Below are 19,735 nucleotides of genomic sequence, written 5' to 3' on the forward strand. Positions count from 1 at the left end.
AGAGATAATGGGAACTGCAGATGCTGGAGAATCCAAGATAATAAAATGTGAGGCTGAATGAACACAGCAGGCCAAGCAGCATCTCAGGAGCACAAAAGTTGACGTTTCGGGCCTAGACCCTTCATGAGAGAGGGGGATGGGGTGAGGGTTCTGGAATAAATAGGGAGAGAGGGGGAGGCGGACTGAAGATGGAGAGAAAAGAAGATAGGTGGAGAGGAGAGTATAGGTGGGGAGGTAGGGAGGGGATAGGTCAGTCCAGGGAAGATGGACAGGCCAAGGAGGTGGGATGAGGTTAGTAGGTAGATGGGGGTGCGGCTTGGGGTGGGAGGAAGGGATGGGTGAGAGGAAGAACAGGTGAGGGAGGCAGAGACAGGTTGGACTGGTTTTGGGATGCAGTGGGTGGAGGGGAAGAGCTGGGCTGGTTGTGTGGTGCAGTGGGGGGAGGGGACGAACTGGGCTGGTTTTGGGATGCAGTTGGGGAAGGGGAGATTTTGAAACTGGTGAAGTCCACATTAATACCATTAGGCTGCAGGGTTCCCAGGCGGAATATGAGTTGCTGTTCCTGCAACCTTTGGGTGGCATCATTGTGGCACTGCTGGAGGCCCATGATGGACATGTCATCTAAAGAATGTGAGGGGGAGTGGAAATGGTTTGCGACTGGGAGGTGCAGTTGTTTGTTGCGAACTGAGCAGAGGTGTTCTGCCAAGCGGTCCCCAAGCCTCCGCTTGGTTTCCCCAATGTAGAGGAAGCCACACCGGGTACAGTGGATGCAGTATACCACATTGACAGATGTGCAGGTGAACCTCTGCTTAATGTGGAATGTCATCTTGGGGCCTGGGATAGGGGTGAGGGAGGAGGTGTGGGGGCAAGTGTAGCATTTCCTGCGGTTGCAGGGGAAGGTGCCGGGTGTGGTGGGGTTGGAGGGCAGTGTGGAGCGAACAAGGGAGTCACGGAGAGAGTGGTCTCTCTGGAAAGCAGACAGGGGTGGGGATGGAAAAATGTCTTGGGTGGTGGGGTCGGATTGTAGATGGCGGAAGTGTCAGAGGATGATGCGTTGTATCCGGAGGTTGGTGGGGTGGTGTGTGAGAACGAGGGGGATCCTCTTTGGGCGGTTGTGGCGGGGGCGGGGTGTGAGGGATGTGTTGTGGGAAATGCGGGAGATGCGGTCAAGGGCATTCTCGATCACTGTGGGGGGAAAGTTGCGGTCCTTGAAGAACTTGGACATCTGGGATGTGCGGGAGTGGAATGTCTTATCGTGGGAGCAGATGCGGCGGAGGCGGAGGAATTGGGAATAGGGGATGGAATTTTTGCAGGAGGGTGGGTGGGAGGAGGTGTATTCTAGGTAGCTGTGGGAGTCGGTGGGCTTGAAATGGACATCAGTTACAAGCTGGTTGCCTGAGATGGAGACTGAGAGGTCCAGGAAGGTGAGGGATGTGCTGGAGATGGCCCAGGTGAACTGAAGGTTGGGGTGGAAGGTGTTGGTGAAGTGGATGAACTGTTCGAGCTCCTCTGGGGAGCAAGAGGCGGCGCCGACACAGTCATCAATGTACCGGAGGAAGAGGTGGGGTTTGGGGCCTGTGTAGGTGCGGAAGAGGGACTGTTCCACGTAACCTACAAAGAGGCAGGCATAGCTGGGGCCCATGCGGCCCATTTCCACTCCCCCTCCCATTCTTTAGATGACATGTCCATCATGGGCCTCCTGCAGTGCCAGAATGATGCCACCCGAAGGTTGCAGGAACAGCAACTCATATTCCGCCTGGGAACCCTGCGGCCTAATGGTATCAATGTGGACTTCACCAGTTTCAAAATCTCCCCTTCCCCAACTGCATCCCAAAACCAGCCCAGTTCGTCCCCTCCCCCCACTGCACCACACAACCAGCCCAGCTCTGCCCCTCCACCCACTGCATCCCAAAACCAGTCCAACCTGTCTCTGCCTCCCTCACCTGTTCTTCCTCTCACCCATCCCTTCCTCTCACCCCAAGCCGCACCCACATCTACCTACTAACCTCATCCCACCTCCTTGACCTGTCCGTCTTCCCTGGACTGACCTATCCCCTCCCTACCTCCCCACTTATACTCTCTCCACCTATCTTCTTATCTCTCCATCTTTGGTCCGCCTCCCCCTCTCTCCCTATTTATTCCAGAACCCTCACCCCATCCCCCTCTCTGATGAAGGGTCTAGGCCCGAAACGTCAGCTTTTGTGCTCCTGAGATGCTGCTTGGCCTGCTGTGTTCATCCAGCCTCACATTTTATTATCTTTGTCTTGATAGCTTTGGGTGCTGGAGATGCACACAAAATGGCATCATGCTGTTAATGCATTTACCCTTTGCGTCTGGAGCTTTGGTCTCTCTTTAGGGTTCATTAGGAGCGTGGAACTTTATTTCTGTGGTTGGCTGATTTGTTTCAGTGTGTGAACCCCTTAAATTGTTTGACACATTTTACTTGGCTGTGTACAAGTGGCTATTTAAAGGGGATGACCTATGCAGAGTCTGTGACTTGTGGCATAACAGCATGAGCAAGCAGTTTAGGGAAGTGACAATACTCCCAAGCCCTGGAAAACCGGACTCACGGTCATTAAATTTGTACGGCTCTCAATCTGAGGAATGGAGGCTTATTTAAACATAACAAACCACTGGCCCACCACTCTGGAGCAAGTTATGAGAACAGCATCAACCCTGCTGTATTCGAAATCAGAAGTTGGTTGAACGCATTTGTTCAATTTAACACCCCCACTCCCATTAATGCTGGGACAGGGGAACATTTAAAGTGATCACCTTCCTTCCTCTCTCCCAGTAACTATCAAACCTCAAAGAACTAGGCGATCCTGTAAACAACAGATCAGATCTCAACTCTGCAGTCCTGCTACATCCAGTTAGCTTCCTTCTGGGAGTTTCCACACACACCAATTAGCATAGCAATGCATTGGCTGCCACAAGTCACTGCCGCATACAGACCTTGGAGATCCATGGAAAAGATATATTATCGGGAACACTGGTCATGGACAATTTAAATAAGAACTAACAGGAGGATAAGGCTCCACAAATATCTCCATCCTCAATGATTGGGACCTCCAGCACATCAGTGCAAAAGATAAGGCTGAAGCATTCACAGCAATCTTCAGCCAGAAGTGCTGAGTGGATCCATCTTGGCCTCCTCCAGTGGTGCCCAGCATCATATATACCAGTCTTCAGCCAATTCGATTCACTCCACATGATTTCAAGGAACTACTGGAGGCATTGGATCTTGCGAAGACCATGGCCCCTGAAAATATTCCAGTAATTACTGAAGGCTTGTGCTCCAGAACTACCCGCACCTTTAGCCAAGCTGGCCCAGCACTGGTGTACACCCAACAATGTAGAAAATTGCTCAATTATGCCTTTTACATAAAAAGCTGGACAAGTTAGATGTGGTAAATAGTGGAGAGATTAGATTACAGGATATAGATGGGCTGGACAGATAGGATCATTAGTGGCAAATGGAATTTAATTCAGAAAATGTGAGGTGATGCACTTATGCAGGACAAACAAGGCAAAGGATTACATAATGAACAATAGGAACGCTGAGGATTAGACAGACAAAAACAGAAATCGCTGGAAACGCTCAGAAAGTCTGGCAGCATCTGCGGAGAGAAATCAGAGCTAAAGTTTTGGGTCCAATGACCCTTTCTCAGGGATGAGTTCCAATGAAGGGTCACTGGACCTGAAACTGTAACTCTGATTTCTTCCCACAGATGCTACCAGACCTGCTGGCTGTTTCCAGCAATTTCTATTTTTGTTTCTGATTTACAGCATCTGCCTTTCTTTCAGGTTTTATTGAGGATCAGAGAAACCTTGGTGTGCATGTTCACCAGTCCCTTAAGGGATTAGGACAGACGAATAAAGTAGTTAAAGTATATGGTATACCTGCCTTTGTTAGCCATGGCATAGAATTTACGAGCAGTGAGGCTGTGCTGGAACTGTATAAAACATTGGTTCAGCTACAGCTAGAGAACTGTATGTTGTTCTGGAATCCACATGAGAGGAGGGATGTAATACCACTGGAGAGGGTGCACAGGTTTACCAGGATGTTGTCTGGAGTTGGAGAGTTTCAGTTACGGAGAGAGTTTGGACAGACTAGGGTTGTTTTCCTTAGAGAAAAGGAGATTGAAGGGGGAAATGATAGATGTATAAAATGATGAGGGGCATTGATATGACAGACAGCAAGTGACTTTTTCCATTGATGATTGTCAAGGGTCGTCTCAGAGTTCTGCAAACTCTCACCATTTAGATATGCTTCTTTTTTCATTCTTCCTGCTAAAAGGGACAATTTCACATAATTCCACACACTACACTGTTTACCACAGTCATACAGCACAGAAACAGACCCTTCGGTCTAACCAGTCCATGCTAAACATAATCCAAAACTAAACTAGTCCTACCTGCCTGCTCCTGTCCCATATCCCTCCAAACCTTTCCTATTCATGTATTTATCCAAACATCTTTTACACATTGTAATTATACCTACATCCACCACTTCCCCTGGAAGATCATTCTGAATGCAAAGCACCCTCTGTGTAAAAAAAATGATCCCTCATGTAATTTTTACATCTCTCTCCTCTCCATCTTAAAATTGTGTCCCCTAGCCTTGAAATCCCCCGTCCGAGGGAAAAGACAACTACCATTAAATCTATCTGTACCCCACCCCCACTATTTTATAAACTTCTATAATTATACCTCTCAACCCCCTATGCTTCAGTGAAAAAATGTCCCAGCCTATCCAGCCTTTTTTTTATAACTCAAACCTTCCATGCCTGGCAACATCCTGGTAAATCTTTTCCGAGCCCTCTCCAGCTTAAGAATATTCTTCTTATAACTGGGTGATCAGAACTGGACACAGTATTCCCGAAGAGGCCTCACCAATATCCTGTACAATCGCAACATGATGTCCCAACTCCCACAGTAAATGGGTATCTTTGCCCACTCATTAACCTATCTATATCCTTTAGCTTCTATGTCCTCTTCACAACTTAACTTCCTACCTATCTCTTTGACAAATATATCTTCCATCCCTTCATCTAAGTCATTTGTACAAACAGTTGCGGTCCCAGCATCAAATCCTGTGGCACACCACATCTTGCCAACCTGAAAAGGATGCATTTACACTGACTCTCTGCTTCTTGTTAACCTGCCAATCCTCTATCCATGCCGATAAACTATCCCTTACATCATGGGCATTTATTTTCCGCAATAACCTTTGATGTAGGCATTGGATATCTAAGTGCAGTACATCCACTGGTTCCCATTTATCCACAGCACATATTAACCCCATCAAAGAACTCTAATAATTGGTCAAACATGATCTTCCATTAATAAAAGCATGTTGATTCTGCATGATTACCGTGAACTTATCCAAGTGCCCTGTTATAACACGTTTAATAATACTGTAGGTTCTAATATTTTCCACATGACAGAAGTTAAGCTAACTGACCTATAGTTTCTTGCTTTCTGCCTCTCTCCCTTTTTAAATAAATGACTTACATTTGTTATTTTTCAGTTATAGAATTATACAGAATAGAAGAGGCTCTTTGGCCCATCAAGTGGTGGTCTTTTGGCCTGGCCTGACAGACTCTGGGCTGACAAGGCAGACTTTCGGGCTGGTGTGGTGTTCTCTCAGTGGCCTAGTGTGGCAGTCATTTGGTAATATGTGGTGGTCTCTTAGCCTGGCATGGCCTCAGTGTGGACTTCTGGTTTTGAGGTGATTCCTCGAAGTGCAGTCCCACTGTGGCTAAGCACTTAAGAAAGACTGTAATGTTTGAACTTTCAGCTTTATTTTCTACTGAAAACTAAGAAGGTGCCACAGGATTTGACACTGTACTATAATTACTGCAATGTTTAACTTTTAACTTTGTTTCCTTTCTACCTTATTCTTAAAATTCTGTACCGAGGTACTTGTCCCTAAGATGGTGTCTTGTGTGGCAACATTATACACTTTTCACTGTGCTCCTTTTGTACTTGAGCACGTGACAATAAAATCAAAATCAAACTCAAAATCAAAATTCAATCAAGTCTGTACCACTAAAAATACACTACTACCTACAAGTAGTCCCACCTTCCTGCATTAGGTCCATAGCCTTGCATGTTACAACATTTCAAGTGTTTGTCCAAGTACTTTTTAAAGTTTGGGAGGTCTCCTGCCTCAACTACACTCCCAGGCAGTGCTTGCCAGACCCTCACCACTCTCTGGGTAAAAAAATGTTTCATCAAATCCCTTCTATAGCTCCTGCCTTTCACGTTAAAAGCATATCCCTTTGTTATTAATCCTTCGACTAAGGGGAACAGCTCCTCTCTACTTACACTGTCCATGCCCTTCATAATATTAGATACCTCTATTAGGTCCCAAAGAATACAACCCAAGCTTATCCAGCCTCTCTTCATCATTGAAATGTTCCATCCTGGGCAATGTCCTGGTGAATTTCATCTGCACTCCCTCCAGTGCAAACACATCCTCCTACAGTGTCATGACCAGAACTGCATACAGTACTCCATCTGTGACCTAACCAAAGTTCTGAACAGCTCCAACATAATCTTCCTGCTCATAATCTATGCCACAAGTGACAAAGGCAAGTACCCTATATGCCACCTTAACTACCCTATTAGCCTAACCTGTCACTTTCAGGGCTGTGTGGACAAACACCCCAAGATCCCTCTGTTCCTCTGAGCTCCCTAGTGTCTTGCTATTCACTGAGTACTCCTTGTTACTTCTTCTAAAGCACATCACCTCATACTAATCAGGGTTAAATTACATCTGCCAATGATCTGTGCATCTGACCAATCCTTTTATATCCTCCTGTAGCTTAATATTTCCCTCCTCACTGTCTAATCACCTGATTGATCTTTGTGTCATCCACAAACTTAATTATCATATCCCCCATATTCTCATCCACATCATTTATGAATGTCGTAAACAATAAGGGACTCAGCACTTGATCCCTGTGGTACACAACGGCACCCTGGGCTCCAGTCAGACAAACAACCCTGTAACCCAACCCTCTGTCTCAATGCCTAAGCCAGTTTTTGGATCCATATCTAATTGGACTGTCGCTGAATCAAAGGTGTTGTAGAAAATCAAAACAAATTAATTAACTATCTCACTAGACACTTCCTTCAGACATTTGGATGAAGTCCATTAGGACCCAGGTACTGTCAGCCCACAGCTCTGACAATTTATTCAGTACCACAACCCTGGTAATTGAGATTTTCCAGAGTTCCTCCCTCCCTCCCGTTTCTCAATTTATCGCTTCCTCTGGAATGTTACATGTATTTTCTGTAGTGAAGACTGCAGCAAAATACCTGTTCAATTAATCTGCTATCTCCTTATTTTCCATTATTAATTCTCCATTCTGATTTTATATAGGAACAACACTCACTTTCTTAACACTTCTTTTTTCAAATACTTATAGGAACTTGTATTACCTATTTTTGTTTTTCCAGCTAGCTTTCTCTGGGAAAATTTCCTTTTTTTGATCATTCTTTGCCATTTTTTATGTTCTCTCCAATCTTCTGACCTACCATCTGAGCGCAATTATATGTTTTTGCTCTCAGTCGGATACAATCTTTAAATTTCTAGTTAACCACGGACAGTGGTCATGTCTTAGAATTTTTTTTCTCACTCGTTTGAATGTATCCATTCTGTAAATTCTGAAATATCCCCCAAAGTGTCACAATTTACTATTGACTATACTTTAATTTGCCAATTCACTTTAGCCAGTTCTGCTTTCATGCCCGCAAAACTGCCTTTATTTAAAATTTAAAAATAGTCTCAGACCCACCCAAAGATACCAAGGACTGCAGAAGCCGGAGTCAGAGTCAACACAGTGTGGAGCTGCAGGAACACAGCAGGTCAGGCAGCATCAGAGAAGTAGGAAAGTTGACTTTTCAGACCGGGACCCTTCTTCCCAACCTGAAACATCGACTTTACTACTTTTCTGATGCTACCTGACCTGCTGTGTTCCTTCAGCTCCACACTATGTTGACTCAGACTCACTCACCTCTTCCTCAAACTGAATCCAAAATTCAATCTTATTATTATAGCTGCTACCAAGGGATGCCTTCACTATGAGATCATTAATTAATCCTCCCTCACTGCACAATACCAGGTCTGATATTGTTTGGTCTCTAGTCAGATCCACAATATGCTATTCAAAGTAGCTTTCCTGAAAACATTCTTCGAAATCCTCATCGAGGCACCTTTGTCAATTTGACTTCCCCAGTAAATACTACAAGATAGAGTGGATAGTCAGAGACTTTTTCCCAGGGCGGAAATTACTATTATGAGGGAGCATAATCTTAAGGTGATTGGAGGAAAGTATAGGGGAGATGTCAGAGGAAGGTTCTTCACACAGACAGTGGTGAGAGTGTGGAATGCACCGCTGGCAGTGGTAATGGAGTCAGATACTTTAGAGGCTTTTAAGTGACTCTTGGATAGGCACATGGAGGATAGTAAAATGTAGGGTATGCAGGGTAGATGATCTTAGTAGGGTAATAGATTGGCACAACATTGTGGCCCAAAGGGCGTGTAACAAGGTGTGGAGCTGGATGAACACAGCAGGCCAAGCAGCATCAGAGGAGCAGGAAAGCTGACGTTTCGAGCCTAGACCCTTCTTCAGAAGCAGGGTCTAGGCCCGAAATGTCAGCTTTCCTGCTCCTCTGATGCTACTTGACCTGCTGTGTTCATCCAGCTCTGTGCCTTGTTATCTCAGATTCTCCAGCATCTGCAGTTCCTACTGTCTCTGTACTGTGCTGCACTGTTTTATGTTCTATGTAATATGTAAAGATTAAAATTTCCCATGATTCACTGTGCCTCTCTGACAAGCTGTCATTATTTCTTTCTTTTACCTCATCCTACTGTGCAGTTACTGTTCTGGGCTTGTAGAAGACTCCCACAAGTGATTTCTTAGCTTTATTATTTCTCACTTCTACCCAAACCATTCCCATGGGTTCAATCTTTTAGGCGTCTGACTGACATGAACTATGGTGAGATGTGTAGCAGAATCAAGGAACAAGTGTGATGAGACCCATCCTAATGTCATGAGCAACTCGCATCATTTTATACGCTTCTCACAAAGGGCATGATGAGATTCTTTTAAGATGCCAATCAACAGTTAAATACTTTGTTCACAGCTCTCCCCACCTCATTAATATTGAAGCTCTAGTTTAACAAATCCACCACACAAGCTCAATTTCGGAAAACTTACCAAGGTAACCAGAGTGAACACTGGTGGAGAACAAAGTGTGAAGCTGGATGAACACAGCAGGCCAAGCAGCATCTCAGGAGCACAAAAGCTGACGTTTCAGGCCTAGACCCTTCATCAGAGAGGGGGATGGGGTGAGGGTTCTGGAATAAATAGGGAGAGAGGGGGAGGGGGACCGAAGATGGAGAGAAAAGAAGATAGGTGGAGAGAAGAGTATAGGTGGGGAGGTAGGGAGGAGATAGGTCAGTCCAGGGAAGATGGACAGGTCAAGGAGGTGGGATGAGATTAGTAGGTAGGAGATGGAGGTGCAGCTTGGGGTGGGAGGAAGGGATGGGTGAGAGGAAGAACCGGTTAGGGAGGCAGAGACAGGTTGGACTGGTTTTGGGATGCAGTGGGTGGAGGGGAAGAGCTGGGCTGGTTGTGTGGTGCAGTGGGGGGAGGGGACGAACTGGGCTGGTTTTGGGATGCGGTGGGGGAAGGGGAGATTTTGAAGCTGGTGAAGTCCACATTGATACCATTGGGCTGCAGGGTTCCCAAGCGGAATATGAGTTGCTGTTCCTGCAACCTTTGGGTGGCATCATTGTGGCACTGCTGGAGGCCCATGATGGACATGTCATCTAAAGAATGGGAGGGGGAGTGGAAATGCCCTCCAACCCCACCACACCCGGCACCTTCCCCTGCAACCGCAGGAAATGCTACACTTGCCCCCACACCTCCTCCCTCACCCCTATCCCAGGCCCCAAGATGACTTTCCATATTAAGCAGAGGTTCACCTGCACATCTGCCAATGTGGTATACTGTATCCATTGTACCCGGTGTGGCTTCCTCTACATTGGGGAAACCAAGCGGAGGCTTGGGGACCGCTTTGCAGAATACCTCCGCTCGGTTCGCAATAAACAACTGCACCTCCCAGTCGCAAACCATTTCCACTCCCCCTCCCACACAGCTGAGTACTGAACTCCCCCTGCCGTCTGCCAATGTGTGGAGCAAATGTCAGCAAACGTGCAGGGGAGCTCCAGACTGACAGTGCCAGTCCGGTGCACACAGAGATGCAGGCGAATTCTGGGATATCCGCTGAGTGTTGAGTTATTCCAGTAACAGTGCAGGGTGGAAACTGGATGTAAGAGATGCCGTGGCAACAGAGTAGGTAATTCATGCGGTGAGTTAGGTAAGATAGGGCAAGAGAACCGTCTACACCTTGCAGCAACAAACCCTCCAAAAAACTCAATGTAATCTGGCAGCATGATGGCTCAGTGGTTAGCACGGCTAACTCACAGTATCAGGGATCTGGGTTCAATTCCAGCCTCGGGTGACTGCCCGTGTGGAGTTTGCACATTCCATTGGAGGATGACACATCTACAGAGTCAACTTGGGTTGAGGTCCGGAACAAGAAAGGAGCTGTCACTTTGATGGGGACTTTTTACAGGCACCCTAATAGATGCCGAGGAGCAGACTGGGAGGCAGATACTGGAAAGGTGCAGAAGTCACAGGGTTGTAGTCATGGGTGATTTTGACTTTCCAAATATTGATTGGAAACATTTTCATTGTAATAGTTTAGATGGAGCAGATTTTGTCCAGTGTGTTCAGGAAAGACTCCTGACACAGTATGTAGATAGACCAACACGAGGAGGGGCCACTTTGGATTTGGTGCTTGGCAATGAACTTGGCCAAGTGTTAGACCTGTTGGTAGGAGAGCATTTTGGTGGTAGCGATTATAACTGTTACTTTTACAAGTCATGGAAAAGGAAAGGTACAGACAGCAGGGTAAGGTTTTTAATTGGGGTAAGGGTAATTACAGGGATAGAAGGAACTGCAGATGCTGGAGAATCTGAGATAACAAGGTGTAGAGCTGGATGAAAACCGCAGGTCAAGGAGGAGCAGGAAAGCTGATGTTTCGGGCCTAGACTCTTCTTCAGAAATGGAGGGGAAGGGGGTTCTGAAATAAATAGGGAGAGATGGGGCGGCAGATAGAAAATGGATAGAGGAGAAGATAGGTGAAGAGGAGACAGGCAAGTTGAAGGGGTGAGGATGGAGCCAGTAAAGGTGAGTGTAGGTGGGGAGTTAGGGAGGGGATAGTTCAGCCCAGGGAGGGCGGACAGGACAAGGGGGCGGGATGAGGCTAGTAGCTAGGAGATGGAGAGGTGCGGCTTGAGGTGGGAGGAGGGGATTGGGGAAGGGAAGAACGGGTTAGGGAGGCGGGCATGAGCTGGGCTGGTTTTGGGATGCGGTAGGGGGAGGGGAGATCTTGAAGCTTGTGAAGTCCACATTGATATACCATGGGTGATATCAATTCTGTTCGGCAAGAACTGGGTTACATAAAATGGGAACAGATGTTGTCAGGGAAGAGCACTATAGAAATGTGGAGATTGTTGAAGGAATGCATACTGAGTGTGCTCGATATGTTTGTCCCTAGCAGGCAGGGAAGATGAGGTCGAGTGAGGGAGCCTTGGTTCTCAGGAGAGGTCGAATGATTAGTTAAGAGGAGGAAGGATGCTTATGTAAGGTTGAGGAAACGAGGATCTGAAAAGGCTCTACACGGGTACAAGTTGTCCAGGAAGGAGATGAAGAATAGTCTTAGGAGAGCTATAAGGGGGTGTGAGAAAACCTTGGCAGATAGGATCAAGGAAAACTCCAAGGCTTTTTACGCCTACATGCGGAATAACAGAATGACCAGAGGTAGGGTAGGGCCGATCAAGGATTTTAAAGGGAATTTGTGCACGAAGCCTAAAGAGATAGGAGAGGTCCTAAATGAAGACTTTTCTTTGCTATTCACAACTGAACGGGACCTAGTTGTAGGGGAGGACAGTGTGAAATGGGCTGGTAGGCTAGAGGAGGTTGCTGTTAGTGAGGAAGATGTCCTAGGAATTTTGAGGAAGTTGAAGATAGACAAGTCCCCTGGGCCTGATGGGGTTTATCCAAGGATGCTATGGGAAGCGTGGGAAGAGATCGCAGGGCCTTTGGCGATGATGTTTTCATCCTCACTGTCCACGAGTATAGTGCCACAAGATTGGAGAGAGGCAAACGTCATTCCCTCGATCAAAAAAGGGAATAAGGATAACCCTGGAAATTACAGGCCAGTTAGTCTTACGTCGGGGTGGGCAAATTATTGGAAAGGGCTCTGAGAGACAGGATTTATGATCACTTGGAATAGGTACAGTTTGATTAGAGATAGTCAGCTTGGATTTGTGAGGGGTAGATCATGCCTCACAAACCTTATTGAATTCTATGAAGAGGTGACCAAACACGTGGATGAAGGTGGAGCAGTGGATGTGGTATACATGGATTCAAGTAAGGCATTTGCTAAGGTTCCCCATGGTAGGCTCATGCAGAAAGTAAGGAGGCATGGGATAGGGGGATATGTGGCAGATTGGATTCAGAATTAGCGGGCCCTTAGAAGGTAAAGGGTGTTAGTGGATGGAAAATATTCAACATGGTGCTCAGTTACGAGTGGTGTACCACAAGGATCTGTCCTGGGTCCTCTTCTATTTGTGATTTTTGTAAATGATTTGGATGAAGGAGTGGAAGGGTGGATTAGTAAATTAGTGGATGATACGAAGGCGGGTCGTGTTGTGGACAGTGTAGAGGGCTGTTCTAGGTTACAAGAGACTTTTTCCTAGGATGGAGGTAGCTATTGTGAGGGGGCATAGATTTAAAGTGAGTGGAGGTAGATACAGGGCAGACGTTGGAGGTAGGTTCTTTACTGTAAGAGTGGTAGGGCCGTGGAATGCATTGCCAGAGAGGGTCGTAGAATCAGCCTCATTGGGGCATTTTATTGGCTATTAGACAGGCATATTGATGATAGTATAAGGTAGGCGTGGAGGTTAGATAGACTTTAGGATTAGGGTAAAAGTTCGCCACAACATGGTGGGCCGAAGGGCTGTGCTGGTACTGTTCTATGTTTAATTCTCCCTGTGTCTTTGCTGGTTTCCTCTGGGTGCTCTGGTTCCCTTCCCACAGTCCAAAGATGTGGAAGCTAGTTAGATTGGCCATGTTAAATTGCCCATAGTGTCTCGGGATTTGTAGGCTAGGTAGATTAGCTATGGGAAATGCATGGTTACAGGGATAGGGTACGGGTGTGAGACTGGGTGGGACGCTCTTCAGAGAGTTGGTGCGGACTTGTTGGGCCTAATGGCTAATATCCACACTGTAGGAATTCAATTAACCCAGGCCTACCTTTTTAAAAAAATGGAAGATTCAGCCCATTCTCTTGATTTACTGAACTTAGTATGACTTATCATTAACTAACAGTCTACTTTTTCCTACTTTCTGGTCATTCCTGAACGTCCTGTACTCTTCAAGATTCGGATCCGAATCCATGTCATCCTGCAGCCATATTTCTGTACTGGCTTCCAGATTGTTCTTATTTTTAATTGCATCCTCAGTTCACCAGTTTTGCTTTGAATGCTACTTGCACTCAAATACAGATCCTTTAGCTTTATCATTTTACTCTCTTCGTAAATTTTAATCTTATCGTTGTATGCTTGCCTTTATTGGTCACTGCATTGAGTATAGGAGTTGGGAGGGTCATGTTGCTGCAGCTGTACAGGACATTGGTTAAGGCCACTTTTGGAATACAGCATTCAATTCTGGTCTCCCTGCAATAGGAAGGATGTTGTGAAACTTGAAAAGGTTCAAAACAGATGTACAAGTATGCTGCTGGGGTTGGAGGGTTGGAGCTACAGGGAGAGGTTGAATAGACTGGGGCTAATTTCCCTGGGGCATCAAAGGCTGAGGGGGACCTTAAAGAGGTTTATAAAACCATGAGCGGCATGGATAGGGTGAATAGGCAAGGTATTTTCCCCAGGGTAGGGGAGTCCAAAACTAAAGGGCATAGGTTTAAGGTGACGGGAAAGATTTAAAAGGGACCTAAGGGGTAATTTTTTCATGCAGAGGATACTGCATGTATGGAATGAGCTGCCACACAAAGTGATGGAGGCTGGTACAGTTACAACATTTAAAAGGCATCTGGATGGGTATATAGATAGGAACGGTTTAGAGGGATATGGGCCTAATGCTGGCAAGTGGGATTAGATTAATTTAGGATAGCTGGTTGGCATGGATGAGTTATACTGAAGGGTTATGCTGCACAGCTCTATGACTCTAAGATTTATATTCTCTATCCTTTTCTGTCACGGTTCATTAGTCATTTCAAGTATTAATACCTCTGTTTTTGATCTTGACTCTACTCTTTCATTTCTCACGTCTGCCCAAATTTGGTCCTTTGACCCCAATATTCACTTTAAAATCCTCTCTATTTCCCTAGTTATGCAACTGGTAGGAACATTAGCTGCAACACAGTTCAGTTAGAGGCCAAGATAATAAAATATGAGGCTGGATGAACACAGCAGGCCCAGCAGCATCTCAGGATCACAAAAGCTGACGTTTTTGGCCTAGACCCTTCATCAGAGACGGGGATGGGGTGAGGGTTCTGGAATAAATAGGGAGAGAGGGGGAGGCGGACCAAAGATGGAGAGAAAAGAAGATAGGTGGAGAGGAGAGTATAGGTGGGGAGGTAGGGAGGGGATAGGTCAGTCCAGGGAAGACAGACAGGTCAAGGAGGTGGGATGAGGTTAGTAGGTAGGAGATGGAGGTGCGGCTTGGGGTGGGAGGAAGGGATGGGTGAGAGGAAGAACAGGTTAGGGAGGCAGAGACAGGTTGGACTGGTTTTCTTGACCACTGTGGGGGGAAAGAGGATCCCCTTCATTCTCACACACCACCCCACCAACCTCCGGATACAATGCATCATCCTCCGACACTTCCGCCATCTACAATCTGACCCCACCACCCAAGACATTTTTCCATCCCCACCCCTGTCTGCTTTCCGGAGAGACCACTCTCTCTGTGACTCCCTTGTTCGCTCCACACTGCCCTCCAACCCCACCACACCCGGCACCTTCCCCTGCAACCGCAGGAAATGCTACACTTGCCCCCACACCTCCTCCCTCACCCCTATCGCAGGCCCCAAGTTGACTTTCCACATTAAGCAGAGGTTCACCTGTACATCTGCCAATGTGGTATACTGCATCCACTGTACCCGGTGTGGCTTCCTCTACATTGGGGAAACCAAGCGGAGGCTTGGGGACTGCTTTGCAGAACACCTCCGCTCGGTTCGCAATAAACAACTGCACCTCCCAGTCGCAAACCGTTTCCACTCCCCCTCCCATTCTTTAGATGACATGTCCATCATGGGCCTCCTTCAGTGCCACAATTATGCCACCCGAAGGTTGCAGGAACAGCAACTCATATTCCGCTTGGGAACCCTGCAGCCCAATGGTATCAATGTGGACTTCACGAGCTTCAAAATCTCCCCTTCCCCCACTGCATCCCGAAACCAGCCCAGTTCGTCCCCTCCCCCCACTGCACCACACAACCAGCCCAGCTCTTCCCCTCCACCCACTGCATCCCAAAGCCAGTCCAACCTGTCTCTGCTTCCCTAACCTGTTCTTCCTCTCACCCATCCCTTCCTCCCACCCCAAGCCGCACCTCCATCTCCTACCTACTAACCTCATCCCACCTCCTTGACCTGTCCGTCTTCCCTGGACTGACCTATCCCCTCCCTACCTCCCCACCTATACTCTCCTCTCCACCTATCTTCTTTTCTCTCCATCTTTGGTCCGCCTCCCCCTCTCTCCCTATTTATTCCAGAACCCTCACCCCATCCCCCTCTCTGATGAAGGGTCTAGGCCTGAAACGTCAGCTTTTGTGCTCCTGAGATGCTGCTTGGCCTGCTGTGTTCATCCAGCCTCACATTTTATTATCTTGGATTCTCCAGCATCTGCAGTTCCCATTATCACTCAGTTAGAGGCCATCCCATTGATACAGATCCCACTTTCCCCAGTACCGCTGCCTAGGCTTCATGAATGAGAATCAAGTTCTCCCACACCACTCTCTCTAATCTTTCTAATCTGATTTGCCCTATGTCAACTGGCATGTGGCTCAGGTAACAATGCAGAGATTATGATCCCTAAGGTTCTGCTTCTTCATTTGGCACCTAGCTACTCAAATCAATTATGCAGAACTTCTTGTTTGTCCTGTTTGGGTCACTAGTATTTACATAGATCATGGCAACTAGATCCTTCTCATCCCACTCCAATTTCCTTTCAAATCCTGAGCAAATATTCTGAATCCTGAAACTGGGCATACAACATAACCATCTGGACTCATGCTCTTTGCTGCAGAGATCACGTTAATCCCCCTTACTATACTCTGTATAACTCTGGCACTCTATCATAAGTCACACTAAATCGGCTAGTTTTATATGCTCCTATCACAAAAGGCCTGGCAGACTCACTCAATGAGGATCCAGGTTCAGCTGGTTCTTAATTAAGCCGCTCTTTCACTGGAACCCTCAAAGAAATCTTGCTTAAGGCTGACAACTGCTGAATTTAAAGTGTACATGTCAGTTTAATGTCAACTGTGAACCACAAATCAAATTAAATTTGTACAAAATAAGGGAAGATCCATCAGATCTACACGAAATTTCCATTTTCTTACCTTCTCCTTTCAACTTCTATTCTGCTATTTGTGATTTCTATAAATGATTTGAGTGAAGGAGCGGAAGGGTGGATTAGTAAGTTTGTGGATGATACGAAGGTGGGTTGCGTTGTGGACAGTGTGGAGGGCTGTTCTCGGTTACAAACAGACATTGATAGGATTCAGAGCTGGGCTGAGAAGTGGCAGATGGAGTTTAACCCTGAAAAGTGTGAGGTGATTAATTTTGGAAGGACAAACTTGAAAGCAGAATACAGGGTTAATGAAAAGATTCTTGGCAATATGGAGCAGCAGAGGGATCTCGGAATTCATGTCCACAGTTCCCTGAAAGCTGCCACCCAGGTGGATAGAGTTGTTAAGAACGCATATGGTACGTTCGCTTTCATTAATAGAGGGATTGAGTTCAAGAGCCGTGAAGTTATGCTCCAGCTCTCCAAAAGCCTGGTTCGGCCACATCTGGAGTATTGTGTCCAGTTCTGGTCGCCTCATTACAGGAAAGATGTGGAAGCGTTGGAAAAGGTGCAGAGGAGATTTACCAGGATGTTGCCTGGAATGGAGGGAAGATCTTATGAGGAAACATTGAGAGAGCTAGGGCTTTTCTCTTTAGAATGATGAAGGATGAGAGGTGGCTTGATAGAGGTGTACTTGATAGAGGGCGGCACGGTGGCACAGTGGTTGGTACTGCTGCCTCACAGTGCCAGGGGCCCGGGTTCGATTCCAGCCTCATGTGACTGTCTGTGTGGAGTTTGCACATTCTCCCCATGTCCGCGTGGGTTTCCCCCGGTTTCCTCCCACAGTCCAAAGATATGCAGGTTAGGGTGGATTGGCCATGCTAAATTGCCCATAGTGTTCAGGGAGGTGTAGAATAGGTGGGTTATAGGGGATGGGTCTGGGTGGGATGCTCTGAGGTTCAATGTGGACTTGCTGGGACAAAGGGCCTGTTTCCGCACTGTAGAGATTCTCTGATAAAATGTTCAGAGGTATAGATAGAGTGGACAGCCAGTGACTTTTTCCTGGGGTGGAGGTAGCTATTACGAGGAGGCATAGTTTTAAAGTGAGTAGAGGTAGGTGTAGGGGAGATGTCAGAGGTAGGTTCTTTACTCAGATAGTTGTCGGGGCGTGGAATGCATTGCCAGAGAGGGTAGTGGAGTCGGCCTCATTAGGGGCATTTAAGCAGCTATTAGATAGGCATATGGATGATAGTATAAGGTAGGGGTCGAAGTTAGACAGACCTTAGGATTAGGGTAAAAGTTTGGCACAACATTGTGGGCCAAAGAGCCTGTACTGTGCTGTATTGTACTGTTCTACGTAACTCTGTATATTCTTCTTTTCAAATAGTCTCATTCCCTTTTGAAAGCCTCAAATGAACCAGCCTCTATCACTCTCAGGCAGCACATTAGCCAAATGATAAAATTATTTTGAACCATCTCAGGGTAGATTTCTCACTCACAAGAATGAACAGGAATCCTTCCAATTTTCCCCTTGGGGTGATATTAATGCTCCATTTTGAGTATCATTGCTTTGCACTAAGTGTTGACTGGTATGACTTGATTGTTTCAGGCATGTCGTCCCAGATCGAGACAGACTTTGTAAGATGAGCAGTGCCTGCTTGAGGGTGAGGGGTGAAGGCGCGTTTAGCATACAATCATCACAGCATTGAAAGAGGCCATTAGGCCCATTGTGCCTGTGTGGGCCCTACTGAAGGAGCAATTCACCTAGTGTCACACCTGTCTTTTCCCTGTAGCCCTGCAAATTTTGACTTTTTTAGATGATGGTCCAATTCCCTTTCCAAAGTCTAAATTGTATGTGCCTTTACCACAATCATTCAGAGCATTCCAGAATTTAACCACTTGCTGTGTGAAAGTTTTTCCTCATGTGTTATCGCTTCGTTAATAGTCACCTTAAATCTGCGCCCCTAGTTCTCAATTTTATGAATGGGAACAGTTCCCAGTCTGCGCCTGCATGCCCTCACCCAGTGTACTCTGTCCAGACTCCTCTGAAATCAAATGAATACTTAATTTTATACTTTTCTATTAAATGTCACCTGTCACTCATCCTTTTACAGTCACACCATCCTCCTCATGTATTCATGTTCCAAGTTTGGTATCAAAGAATCATAGAAGTTATACAGTGCAAATAGAGATTGTTTGGCTCATCAGGTCTGTACTGACCCATCCTATCCCCATAACCTTGTATTTACCATAACCCTCCTAATCCACCTAGCCTGCACATCTTTGGACCAGGGGAGGAAACTGGAGACCTGGTGGAAAGCCAGACAGACACAGGAAAAAATTGCAAACTCTACGTAGTCACTCATGACTGTAGAAGTCATGAAGCTGGATCCCCCGTGTTGTGAAGCAGCAGTGCCAACCACCGTCATCTGCAATCATCTGCTTGATAACCTGATTCTTACCCATTCCCTCCCTCCCAGCATTCTCTTAAGTTTGGGCTGACCACATCTAGAAGTATCCTGTGCACAAAGCTCTCAACCTTGCAGATGCACCAGTGACACCAGCTGCTACGAAAGCTCTGAAACCTGGAGCCAAATTGCTGCGGCTGATGACACTTGCTACATATATTTTTATCCAAGAATCAGGGTATGTGCTTCCCAGAGATCAAATCTACTAAATTACTGGTCGGAAGAAAATCAAACAAACTCACCGGTTACATATTTCTCTATTCCCTAAATATCGGGAATTTAATTGAAATACTTGACTTCGTCTTAATCAAAAAAAACATGAATGCCCAACTCCTTGGACCAACTTCCTAACTTATTTTGTTTGTTCATGAGGGATGTGCTGGCTGACCCAGCCCTAACTGCCCCTTGAGAAGGTGGTGGTGAGCTGCCTTCTTGAATCGCTGCAGTCTGTGTGCTATGGGTAGACCCACAATGCTGTTAGGGAGGGAATTCCTGGAATTTAACTAAATGATACTGAAGGAATGGTGACATAATTCCAAGTCAGGATGGTGAGTGGTTTAGATTGGAACCAGCAGGTGGTGGTGTTCCCAAATGT

At 46.4% G+C, this 19,735-nt stretch overlaps 1 protein-coding gene across 1 annotated transcript in view; it reads right to left on the reverse strand.

Moving 5' to 3' along the window:
- Positions 1 to 19,735, reverse strand: part of LOC125448232 (vitamin D3 receptor B-like) — a 380,711-nt gene that overhangs the window by 25,326 nt on the left and 335,650 nt on the right. The gene's annotated exons all lie outside the window — the stretch shown is intronic.

This window comes from Stegostoma tigrinum, chromosome X, assembly GCF_030684315.1.
Source record: "Stegostoma tigrinum isolate sSteTig4 chromosome X, sSteTig4.hap1, whole genome shotgun sequence".
Lineage (NCBI taxonomy): Eukaryota > Metazoa > Chordata > Chondrichthyes > Orectolobiformes > Stegostomatidae > Stegostoma > Stegostoma tigrinum.